The sequence below is a fragment of the Pan paniscus genome, chromosome 6 (assembly GCF_029289425.2).
Source record: "Pan paniscus chromosome 6, NHGRI_mPanPan1-v2.0_pri, whole genome shotgun sequence".
Taxonomy (NCBI): domain Eukaryota; kingdom Metazoa; phylum Chordata; class Mammalia; order Primates; family Hominidae; genus Pan; species Pan paniscus.
In genome coordinates this window covers 81,619,233-81,631,722 of record NC_073255.2, presented here as the reverse complement: position 1 = coordinate 81,631,722, position 12,490 = coordinate 81,619,233, and the positions used below count along the sequence as shown (strand labels likewise).

At 39.0% G+C, this 12,490-nt stretch overlaps 1 protein-coding gene across 4 annotated transcripts in view; it reads right to left on the bottom strand.

The window, feature by feature from the left end:
- Positions 1-12,490, bottom strand: part of TPST1 (tyrosylprotein sulfotransferase 1) — a 149,684-nt gene that overhangs the window by 38,560 nt on the left and 98,634 nt on the right. The window lies entirely within an intron of this gene.

Below are 12,490 nucleotides of genomic sequence, written 5' to 3'. Positions count from 1 at the left end.
TAAACAGGTATAATCACTTTGAAAAACTCTTTGGCACTATCTCTCAATTTGCACCTACAGATATCCTTTGACCCATCCTTTTCAATCTCTGCTGGAAAAGTTTATTAACTCAGCAGGCCTGGTTGCACATTCCCAAGACAGGCCTGTTTTCAGGACTGGCTATTGGCTGCCTCCTATCATAGAATCTTATGTCTGATAAGAAATGTTTCATGTGTCTGAGGCCTTGGGCCATGCTGTACTGGTTTAACCAGATAGTTTATGCTAACAATGTGATTTATGGTTGACACCTGCTTTTTCTCTGGGGATCTGGAGCCTGACCCTGAAGTCAGTTGTGCAGGTAATACCAAATGCCTATGTCATGACTGACCCCTAATAAAAACTCTGGACACAAAAGCTCAGGTGAGCTTCCTTGATTGGAAACATTTTGTGTGTGTTGTCACACATGTTGCTGGGGAAATGAAACATGTCCTGTCTGACTCCACTGAGAGGGCACACTGGAAAGTGAGCAGCTGGTTCCTTCCAGACTTCGCCCATGTGCCTTTTCCCTTTCTTGACTTTTACTTCATATCCTTTTGCTGTAATCAACTATAATCATAATCATAACTTCTGATTACTATGAGTGGTCTTGGGAACTCCCAATATAACTCCCAGGCATACTCCCAACAAAAATGCATTATTCATGTTCACCAAATGATATGTACAAAGATACTGTGTATCAACATTAAAACAGAGTCAAACTAGAAAAAAGGTCCAAATAGTTATGTAATTATAGCATAATATTAAATAACAAAAATGAACAAGGCCAGGCACAGTGGCTCACAACTGTAATCCCAGCACTTTGGGAGGCTGAGGCAGGCAGATCACCTGAGGTCAGGAGTTCGAGACCAGCCTGACCAACATGGTGAAGCCCCATCTCTACTAAAAATGCAAAATTAGCCGGGCGTGGTGGCACATGTCTGTAATACCAGCTACTCGGGAGGCTGAGGCAGGAGAATCGCTTGAACCTGGGAGGCGGAGGTTGTGGTGAGACGAGATCACTCCATTGCACTCCAGCCTGGGCAACAAGAGTGAAATTCCATCACACACACAAAAAAACTATGACTACATGCAAAAACATGAATCTTACAGAATGTTAAAAAGAAAGAAACCAGGCTGGGCGCGGTGGCTCACGCCTGTAATCCCAGCACTTTGGGAGGCCGAGGCGGGCGGATCACGAGGTCAGGAGATCGAGACCATCCTGGCTAACATGGTGAAACCCCGCCTCTACTAAAAATACAAAAAACTAGCCAGGCATGGTGGCGGGCGCCTGTAGTCCCAGCAACTCGGGAGGCTGAGGCAGGAGAATGGAGTGAACCCGGGAGGCGGAGCTTGCAGTAAGCCGAGATTGTGCCACTGCACTCCAGCCTGGGGCACAGAGCAAGACTCCGTCTCAAAAAAGAAAAAAAAAGAAAGAAAGAAACCAGACACAAATGAATATTGTCAATCCTCCCAGCCAAAGGTTACCAGGAACATAGCTGTAGCTGCACATGTTGGGTTCATTATTCATTTCAGCAAGGAATAACACATATAATTGGGAATTGTGGAATGTCTCAGTAAAAGAGTATTAGAAAAGACTATTATATGATTCAGGTTTTGGTTAGGTGATTTTGGGTTTCTTCCAGATCAGGTGCTACCAGGAAGCGGGGACGATTTTTGATTCAGGACAGAGATTATCTTTGGAGAAAAGTAAAGAGGAGGAGGGAATAATTTGGAGGGGTAGGAGGGGAGCTTCCAGGGTACTGCTAATGCCTCCCTGGAAAGAAAAATAAATATTTCTGGGTTGAAAAATGATGGGAAAACAGAAAGCTACTGGCAATAGTTTGGACACTCTTCATCCAATTACGAAACACGATCAATGGACTTTCACTAAAAGATGAAGCTTGCTATGCTCACTTGCCTATCAAGTCAGTATTTAAGAGAACGTGTTACTTGTTGAAATTCAAAATATATTAGGTGAAAAATATATAAAGCATTTGCATGAAGTCCACTGGCACTTATTCAAGCTTTCAAACCTCAAAACTGTGTATCTGGACAATGCAATACTGAACTTCTATCAAATTCAGCTACTTTGATTCAATAACAAAAAAGGATATGAGAACATTTAGAGATATCTATCTTCTCGAAGAAAACAAGTACAGCAGGCTGACAATGAAGACCTAGGAGTTCAACTGCTGAAACACTTCAGATCAACTTTTGATGTTTTAAAAGGAACAAAAGAGTACTTTTTTAAAGTAGCAGGCAGGCTAAAAATAACCCAAAATATATATTTTTAATTAAAATATACTGGACACATTAAAGAGCAAATGAAACAGATGAAGAAAGAATGAGTGAATCAGACAATTGATCTAAAGAAATTATCTAGCAGATAGAGGTAAGAAGGCAGAAAACATGAAAGAGTTGTTAAACTATCTGGAGGACAGAATGCAACATTTTAATATTCAAATAACTGGAGTTCAAAGGACAAAATGGAGAGAACGGAGAAGAAGAAATATTCAAAGAAAAATGGTCGAGAATTTTATAGAACTGATAAAATACAGGAAATCATATAAATATACAAAACAAAACAAATAAATGAGAAAAGCCACAGTTAGCTATATTGTAGTAAAATTGGAAAATACAGTTATATAAAGAAGACCTTAAAAATCAGAGAGTAAAGTCACCCACAAAGAAATAGCAACTACGCTGATAGTAACTTCTCAATTGCAAAACTAGGGCCCAGAAGATGTTAAAATATCTTCAAAGTGCTGATGGAAGATTACTATAAACCTAGTCTATTCAACAAAACAACATTTCAAGAATTAGAGTGAAGTAAAAATATTCCCAAATATGCAAAGTCTGAGTCTACCATCAATTTACCTTTACCAAAAAAACTTCTAGGCTGGGCGTGGTGGCTCACGCCTATACTCCCAGCACTTTGAGAGGCCAAGGCGGCGAGTCACATGGTCAGGAGATCGAGACCAGCCTGGGCAATATGGTGAAACCCCATCTCTACTAAAAATGCAAAAAAGGCCAGGCGTGGTGGCGGGCACCTGTAGTCGGAGCTACTCGGGAGGCTGAGGCAAGAGAATCCCTTGAACCCAGGAGGGGGAGGTTGCAGTGAGCTGAGATCGTGCCACTGCACTCCAGCCTGACAACAGAGTGAGACTTCGTCTAAAAAAAAAAAAAAAAATTCTGAAGAATGTACTTGGGGGAAAAAAAAGGAAACCGATCTGAGAAAGATGATCTTAGATGCAAGAAGTAATTGTGAGCATGGGAAATGGTAAACATATACATAAACATAATACTGTCCATATAAAGTAACAGTAATGATGTCTAACATATAGTGTTAAAAAAAGAACTTAAATATTCAACAGTAATAGCATAAGCATTAAAAGGGTAGTTATCAGAGTTAGGATGTTTGTGTGGGGATTTAAAAATATTAAATAACTTTATCAAGTAGAGTTTGAACAGTAATATTTATTTATTTATTTATTTATTTTTGAGACAGAGTCTTGCTCTGTTGCCGAGGCTCGAGTACAATGGCATGATCTCGGCTCGCTGTAACCTCTGCCTCCAGGTTCAAGCGATTCTCCTGACTCAGCCTTCTCAGTAGCTGTGATTATAGGCGCCTGCCACCCCGTCTGGCTAATTTTTATATTTTTAGTAGAGACGGGGTTTCGCCATGTTGGCCAGGCTGGTCTGGAACACCTGACCTCAGGTGATCCACCCGCTTTGGCCTCCCAAAGTGATGGGATTACAGGCATGAGCCACCGTGCCTGGCCTGACAGTAATATTTAAAGGTTAACAAAATAATAAACATATGTAATGTCTAAAATAATAGTAAGAGAACATGGAATTTTTTTTAAATCATGCAAAAAGAAAACAGTCCACAAAAGCACAAAACAAGTGGGAAAAATAAAAAGCATTTGAAAATATAGTTTTAAAAAAGGGACAATAGGTCTGCAATCCCAATAAAAGTAAAAGCCCTACACTTCCTAGAAAAACAACATAGGTAAGATTAGACTAACAATTCTGACTATAGGATATTTAAAAAAAAAACATTAAAACACAAAGACTCAAAGAATGAAATTTATAAAAACGATATACTAGGGAAATTATAACCAAAAAATATTGGGGATAGCTATATTAGTATCAAACAAAATAGTTTTTAAATAGGCTCCCAAATTTAGCAAAAACAAACAAAACATAGGATGCCTAGTTAAATTTGAATGTCAGATAAACAATAATTTTTTCAAAAGGAATGATGAATATTTAATTAAATGTTCAATTAAACAAGCTAGAAAAGGAGCCACAGAATACAGCCAAAGAAAGTATTACTTGAAAAGACTAATAAGAGAGACAAACCAGTAGTAAGGTTATCCCCAAAATAAGCAAACCCCCCACCAAAACTGTATAGGTAGCACAAATCAGTAATATTAGGACCAAGAAGTACATATAACTAAAGATACAGATTTTTGAACGCATTCATTAAATACTACAAACAACTTTATCACAAGTGGTGCAAGATCAGAGACAACCAGCTCCACGCATGTTTATGTCTTTCCATGCCAGGCTTTTTTTGTTAACTTTTATTTTAAGTTCAGGGGAACATGTACAGTTTTGTTCTATAGGTAAACTCATGTCATGGGGGTTTGCTGTACAGATTATTTCATCACCCAGGTATTAAGCCTAGTACCCATTAGTTATGTTTCCTGATCCTCTCCCTCCTCCACCCTCCAGTACACCCCAGTGTCTTGTTCTCCGCCATGTGTCCATGTGTTCTCATCATTTAGTGCCCCCTTATAAGTGAGAACACGTGGTATCTGGTTTTCTGTTCCTGTGAAAAATGAATAATTTTTGCAATATGTAGAACATACTTATACTAAAAAAGTACTCAACATTTATCTGAAATTCAAATTTAATTGAGCATCCTGTATTTTATTTAGCAATTCTACTCTGTAAGACAAAAAGCATTTTTAGTGATAGTCCGTATGTTACAATAAAATGTTCAATTTGCTAGAAAATGCTAATGAATCTAAATTTGTAAGCTCTCAAAAAATAGCCTCAAAATAAAGCAAAATTTGACAACTTTAGAGAGAAATGAACAAATCTATCCACAAAGTGGAAGATTTCAACACAGCTCTTTCAGTTATTTACAGACCAATGATACAAAACATTAGCATGAATTAAGGGCTACATAACTGTCAAGTTTGACTTCTGGCCTACCAATAAAACCCAGCACCCATTAATTAGTGAATACACATCCTTCTCAGGAACACACACACAGTAAGATTCACAAAAACTGACCCGTCTTAGATCATTAAGCTTCAACAACATTTTACAGAATTAGTATCATTTAGATAATATTCTTTAACTATATTATATTTAAGTCAGAAAGGAGTAACAAAAATGTAACTTAGAAAACCCTTAAAAACAATTCTAAATAATTTATGAACACAAATAATTTTAAAATATTTAGCTCAAAACAAAATTAAAATATTATTTTTAAAATTACGCAGTGAAATCAGAATTTTTTTTTTTTTTTTTTTGAGATGGAGTTTCACTCTTGTTGCCCAGGCTGGAGTGCAATGGCATGAATTTGGCTCACCGCAACCTCCGCCTCCTGGGTTCAAGCGATTCTCCTGCCTCAGCCTCCCGAGTAGCTGGGATTACAGGCATGTGCTATCATGCCTGGCTAATTTTGTATTTTTAGTAGAGGCAGGGTTTCTCCATGTTGGTCAGGCTGGTCTCGAACTCCTGACCTCAGGTGATCTGCCTGCCTTGGCCTCCCAAAGTGCTGGGATTACAGGCGTGTGCTACCGCACCTGGCCCGAATTTTTTTTTCTTGTTATTCTTGCCTGATTGAACTTAGAATCATTTTAACAATGTTACCCCACCACCACCCCTACTCCCTCCGTAATTCCATTAGACTGTTGGAATTAAGTAGACACATTCATGTGGCAAGAACCAAGATATTTATACTATTCAATCTTCCCATCTAAGAACATGATCTGAACTCTCCATTCAGTTCTTGTGCATCAGAGATCTTTTTCTTGTCTTGTCACATTAATAAAATCTTAGCTAGTGTGCTGGTTATACTACCATTCCCACAACCCCCCAACACCTTCTGTGCCCCAGGAGGTCAAGCTCTCCAGATTGCATCACCCAGGCTTTCTTGTCCTTTGGCTTATGACTGGGCAACCGTGAGCACTACTAACAGGTCAGAGCAGCAGCAGGAAAAACTCAGCTGATTCCCCCAGCTTTGTCTCGACCTTGCCTCTGTGCTGACAGTGGCTGTTTTTCTCTAGAGACACAGCACCTGTAGGTGGTTCCTCCTCTATGAATTCCAGTTTCACGAGCCTGATAACCATGTGCCCTCCCTTTGCCTCTGCAGGTCTAAGGGTGGCAATGGCTTCCCACTGCTGCTAGTTACTGGGTGCTTCACCATTCCTTGTTGATTCCCTTACTGTGGCCACACCGTGTTAAGTCATTCCTTTGATAAACTCTTTTCAACTGAACTGTTTTGAATGGGTCATTTGTTTCTTTTCATTTTCATAACAGATACAATTAGGTGTTGAATTTTGTGACAATGATCATTCATTAGAATACCATGAAATGGAGGGAGTAGTGGAGTTGGAAAAAAGCAGCATTTTCCAACTATCATAACTGTACCATTGGTGTGGGTAAGAATAATCAATGGATGCTCATCTAGAGTGTAAAGCCTGATGAAAAGCAAGATACAGCCATGTGCCACATAATGACATTTTGGTCAGTAATAAACCACACTTATGACAGTGGTCCCATAAGATTATAATTCTGTATTTTTACTGTATCTTCCTATGTTTAGATATGTTTATATAATACTTATAGTGTTACAACTGCCTACAATATTCAGTACAGTAACAAGCTGTACAGTTTTGTAGCCTAAGAACAATAGGCTAAACCATATAGCCTAGCTATGTAGCAGGCTATACCATCTAAATTTATGTACACCCTATGGTGTTTGCACAATGACAGAATCACCTAATAACACATTTTTCACAATGTATTCCCATCGTTAAGCAACATATGGCTATTTGCACAGTCTTCAAGTTTTTTCCACATTGATCGTTTTTATTTTTAATTAATTAATTTATTTTTGAGACAGGGTCTCACTCTGTCACTCAGGCTGGAGTGCAGTGGTGCGATCTCGGCTCACTGCAGGCTTGACATCCTGGGCTCAGACAATCCTCCCACCTCAGCCTCCTGCAGCTGGGACAAGAGGCACATGCCACCAGTCCAGTAGAGATGGGGTCTCCCTATGTTGCCCAGGCTGGTCTTGAGTTCCTGGGCTTAAGCGATCCTCCTGCCTCTGCCTCCCAAAGTGTTGGGATCATAGGCATGAGCCACAGTGCCTGACCACTGATTGTTTTTTAATTGAAAGGGATAAAAAAGTAACCATAGAGTGGAGACACCGAAAAAACACATTTACCATGAGATCGAAATTAACATCAACGGTGTGACAGATGAACATCATACGCCTTCAGATGTGGATACCTTGAGAATGAAACCACACAATTTACCTAGTATTGTAGCCTCATATGCATAACCCGAATAATAATCAAGAGGAAACATCAGACAAACCCAGAATGAGGAACACTGTAAAATAACCTGCCAGCATTCTTCAAAAAAATGTCAGTATCATGGAAGACAGAGAGCATCTGAGAAACTGTTACAGATAAAGAAAACTAAAACAATATAAAACTATATATATGATGTGATCTTAGACTGAAACCTGTACTGGTAGGGGAGGAAAAAAAAAACTACAAAGTCCATTTTGAGATAACTAATAACATTAAAATATTTTATAAGGAGAGAGAAAGAGAGAGAAGACAAACACATGAATTTGGGAAAGAATACACAGGATTTCTCTGTATTATTCTTACAGCCTTTCTGTAAGTTTTTAATTATTTCAAAAGAAAAAGAAAAAGCACCATGAATATTGCTCCACTACTGTAGTTCTTAACTCTTTGTTTCATGAAATCCTGGAAAATATGAGGAACGATATAGATTCTATTCCCAGGAAAATCAACTTGCATCAAGACACAGAGGTCCAAATATTACTGCAGGGAGTTCAAAGACCACATAGGCTAAGGATCACTGCCCACTGCTCCATCATTTTCCAACATTTAGTATTTGCAAAAGAAAATTTTGTAGCCGGCATAATTTATTTTATTTTATTTTTTTATTTTTTTTGAGATCAAGTCTCGCCCTGTCACCCAAGCTGGAGAGTTATGGCATGATCTTGGCTCACTGCAACCTCCGCCTCCCGAGTTCAAATGATTCTCCTGCCTCAGCCTCCCGAGTAGCTGGCATTATAGGCACATGCCACCACACCCAGCTAATTTTTTGTATTTTCAGTAGATTCAGGGTTTCACCATGTTGGCCAGGCTGGTCTCAAACTCCTAACCTTGTGATCTGCCCACCTTGGCCACCCAAAGTGCTGGGATTACAGGCATGAGCCACCGCGCCTGGCCACCAGCATCATTTTTGTTTCTTTGTTGAAAGCTCATTTTTTTGTGCCTTGATATATGCAGGATTTTTTTTTTTCAGGATCCTTAAAATCAAAAGAAAACCAGCAAAATATGTCTAGGTACAGACACGTTTCCATAATGTTCTTTAGAATACAGTGAGCTCTTTTATTCTTCAGGTCATTTTCAACCCTGGAAAGTCTTCCACAATGACACATTTGATTCATGCTTTTGTTCCACTTCTGTTGTCTCCTTTGCAGACATCTATTAGTCACCAGTTAAATCTCTATTTTTTCTTTCATAGGTATCATTTTCTCTCATCTATCAATCTTCATCTCTGTTCTTTTGCTGTACATTCTGGAAGAGCATCTAATGTATACTCTCCCTATCATTAATTTGATTTTTCATAGTGTCACTTCTACAGTAATCTTTGGGTAATCTTTGGGTTTAAGGAAAAGCCACAATATAATCAATGATCGACTTAGTGGAAAATTTCCCTATTCTTTAGCATAGAGCTTTTCATATCTTCATTTTAAAGGGATTTTTAAAATTAACGATATTTTAATAGATTTTTAAAAAGGTAATTGGAGAAATTATATCAGGCACTGGTAATCAGACACCAAGTTAACCTATAAGTATCTCCTATTTTCTCCTGAATTAGAGCATGGGGTAAAAAATGACTTCTAATACTGATTTATTATATTCTCATTTATAGATACCATGTTTTTTAAGAGTTAAACATTACTGTTCAGAACAGTCATTCTGAATGTTCAGAATAGGCATTTGCTGACATAAAGAGAAATTATTTCATTCTTTAAAATTCCATGGAAAACTGTATAAATAGCTATCCAACTAAACCTCTTCACTGCAAATGTTCTCTTGCTCTCAAAAAGTACTCTCACTAATGAAGGCAGAAAGAGAAGGATGAGGGGAACCTATTTCTTTTGTTTAAGGAACTGAATTTCCCATAGACCTTCAGATGGGATTACAGTTGTAAAAGACAACTAAAATGTATGAAATTCTGAATGGCATGATCAAGTGCAATTTGTGCTTGTACACAAAACCAACAAAGAGCTGGATCCTTTGACATTTAATCTGGTAAGTAAAAGTACAGGAAAACCTACTTTACACAGCAAATACAAGTGCATGAAACTCATTAGCCCCAAAAGGATTTCTGGCAGAAAACACAAATTATTGGGATACACTTATGGAATGACAGTGCCAAAGGTGGGAGAGAAGATGAGAAAGGTTTGACTTTGAAGGGTGAGTCAAAGGGCACAATCGGGCCTTGACAAGGCTATTCCTGTGGGGTAGTCTCAGACTTTCAGCCTCGTCCTGTGGACAAATTTTTAGGTTTCCAACAGTTTTTAACCCTTTAAAACACAGTAAAAATTCTTCTCCCATCTTATTATTATTTCATTTTCTTCTATGGCATGTCTTCTCTCTCCAATCCAATTACCTGTATTTTCCTCCTGGATACAAGCCAGATCTTTGCATCTCCTGAAGCACTAGAAGGTAGTATTCCAAAAAGCAACTGTTTAGTAATTGCTTGTTTAATAATCGAAGCCTTAAAGTGATGCATCAGAAGAAAGACTGAGGTATTCTGAGAGATGGTAAAATGTGCTACTTTGAACTTCCTTATATATTCTTTACAGAATGCCTGCAGGAATCAATTCAGCCTTCTTTCAAAATAAAACAAAATGGCTGGGCACAGTGGCTCACTCCTGTAATCCCAGCACTTTGGGAGGCCGGGCCAGGTGAATCACTTGAGCTCAGGAGTTTGAGGCCAGCCTGGGTAATATGGTGACATCTTGTCTCTACAAAAAATACAATAATTAGTTGGGCATAGTGGTGCATGCCCATGGTCTCAGCTACTCAGGGAGCTGAGGTGGGAGGATGGCTTGAGCCTAGGGGAGTTTAAGGCTACAGTGAGCTATCATCATGCCACTGCACTCCAGCCTGGGCAACAGAGCGAAGAGTGAAACCCTGTCACAAAAAAAAAAAAAAAAGACAAAATACTTCAATAGGGGAAAAAAAAATCCTGCCAAGTTGAGGAAATGAATTTAACTCTATGGTTGTTGCTTTGAAGGCCTATGAAAATTCTGAAAGAATGAGATAAGAATTTCTTTAACTAAAATTTAGGCCAGACAAAGTGGCTCATGCCTATATGCCTATAATCCCAGAACTTTGGGAGGCCAAGGTGGGAGGATCACCTGAGCCCAAGAAGTCAAGGCTGCAGTAAGCTATGATCGTGCCACTGCATTCCAGAGCACTCTGGGCAACAGAGCGAGACCCTGTCTCATAAATAAATAAATAAATAAATACTCTTCAAATTTAGGCACAAGAAATAAAGTGAGAAGTAGCTTAAAATTTATCATACTTCAAATTTACCCAGTATGGTATTAGTTGGAATATTCCTACTACAGCCCAGAAACCCAATTCAAGTAATACAGTCAAAAAGGGAAATGTTTCCTGGAAGTGGACTAGGACGCTAGTCCTTACTGTGGCAAGGGCAGAGCTGGAAATGATCTTCATGGGCAACCAGAACCAGGACCTCAACCCCTGCCAGACACTCCCTTGACCTCTTTGGCTCTGCTTCTCTCGATGGGTTGGCTTTATTCCCTTACACACTGAAGAACACGACCCCATTTGCAGTGAACACACGGTAATAGAATAACTGAATACAAGTATGTCAAACACATAACAAGAAGTCCAGACGTGAGGTGGATGGACAGTCCTAAGCCCAGAAATCAAGGGAAGCCTCTGCCCTAATCTTCCTTCTGTCACCTTCAGTGTGTTATTGATGATAACTTCTCTTAGGATCACAAAGTGGCTGCAGCCGGGCTAAGCATAATGTTCTTTCACAGCAATGTTCAAAAGCAGGAAGGAAAGAGTAAGCTCTTTTCACACAATTCTTTATTTTCTCAGAAAGCTAAATCTCTCCCAGAAAATCCCTAGCAAACATCTCCTTATCCAGACCTAAGAATGATTAACTGAGAGTCTAACACCTTTAAAGTTCTGCTAGAAACATTTATCACTGGCTACTATCCATTCTTTCTGAGGGCTGCTGCCTGTGAGAGTTCAAGACTACCTTTGCTAGCCAGGCAAAGGTGGTCTTCTCTTCCTCCCATAACCTGTTTTGCCACCATAACTTGTTTGGCCATGATCCAAGCCCCTATTCTTTCTATATCTCAGGGTGGTACAAAAGTGTCAATCATCTAGCCATTTGAGTTTTTTTTTTTAAGAATTGTATAACTCCCATGCACATATGTGCACATAAAATTTGTAAGCTCTTTTTTTCCCTGTTAAAAAAAATCTCCTTATGTATCACTGGCTACAAAAAAATGGTCAAGTGGTCATTCCACCCACAAGAGTATATGGGAAAATGAATATCTGGCATTTTTATCTACCTTTTTTTGGTTTTTTAAAGGAATAGTCTTTACTAACAGGGAAAAAGGAACAAGCAGTCAGCAGTGTCTAACACTTCCAGCAACAGTTCCTGTGCCTTATATCCTGCCTTATATCCAGTGGCCCTCCCTACCAGACAGAAACCACCTTTCTTCCCTTGGTACCATTTCACAGTCCCAGGGAAAGACCTTTATTTGCCTGTGTTGGGTCAGGTTCCTACTCCTGAACCAACCTGCTGTGACCCTCAGAGGGCTAGGGTCTTTGTGCTAGATTTTGCCCATTTGTACTTGCAGAAACCTAGGAAGTATGTAGCAATGAATCCTAAGAATGTTAGACCAGACAAGAAGGAATGTAACGTTGGACTTGGTCAAATTTATCAATATATGAGTACATTAACCAGATATTTTGGATGCAGTATATTGGCTTGAGTAATCAGGGAATAACTCTAACAATTTCCTCACCTGGTTGGCCAAAACCTGGATCCATCAGTGGCTTACATTAAATGAAGCTTAGATGCCAGAACCTCCTTGGTATACTGTAAATAAAAGTTGTTC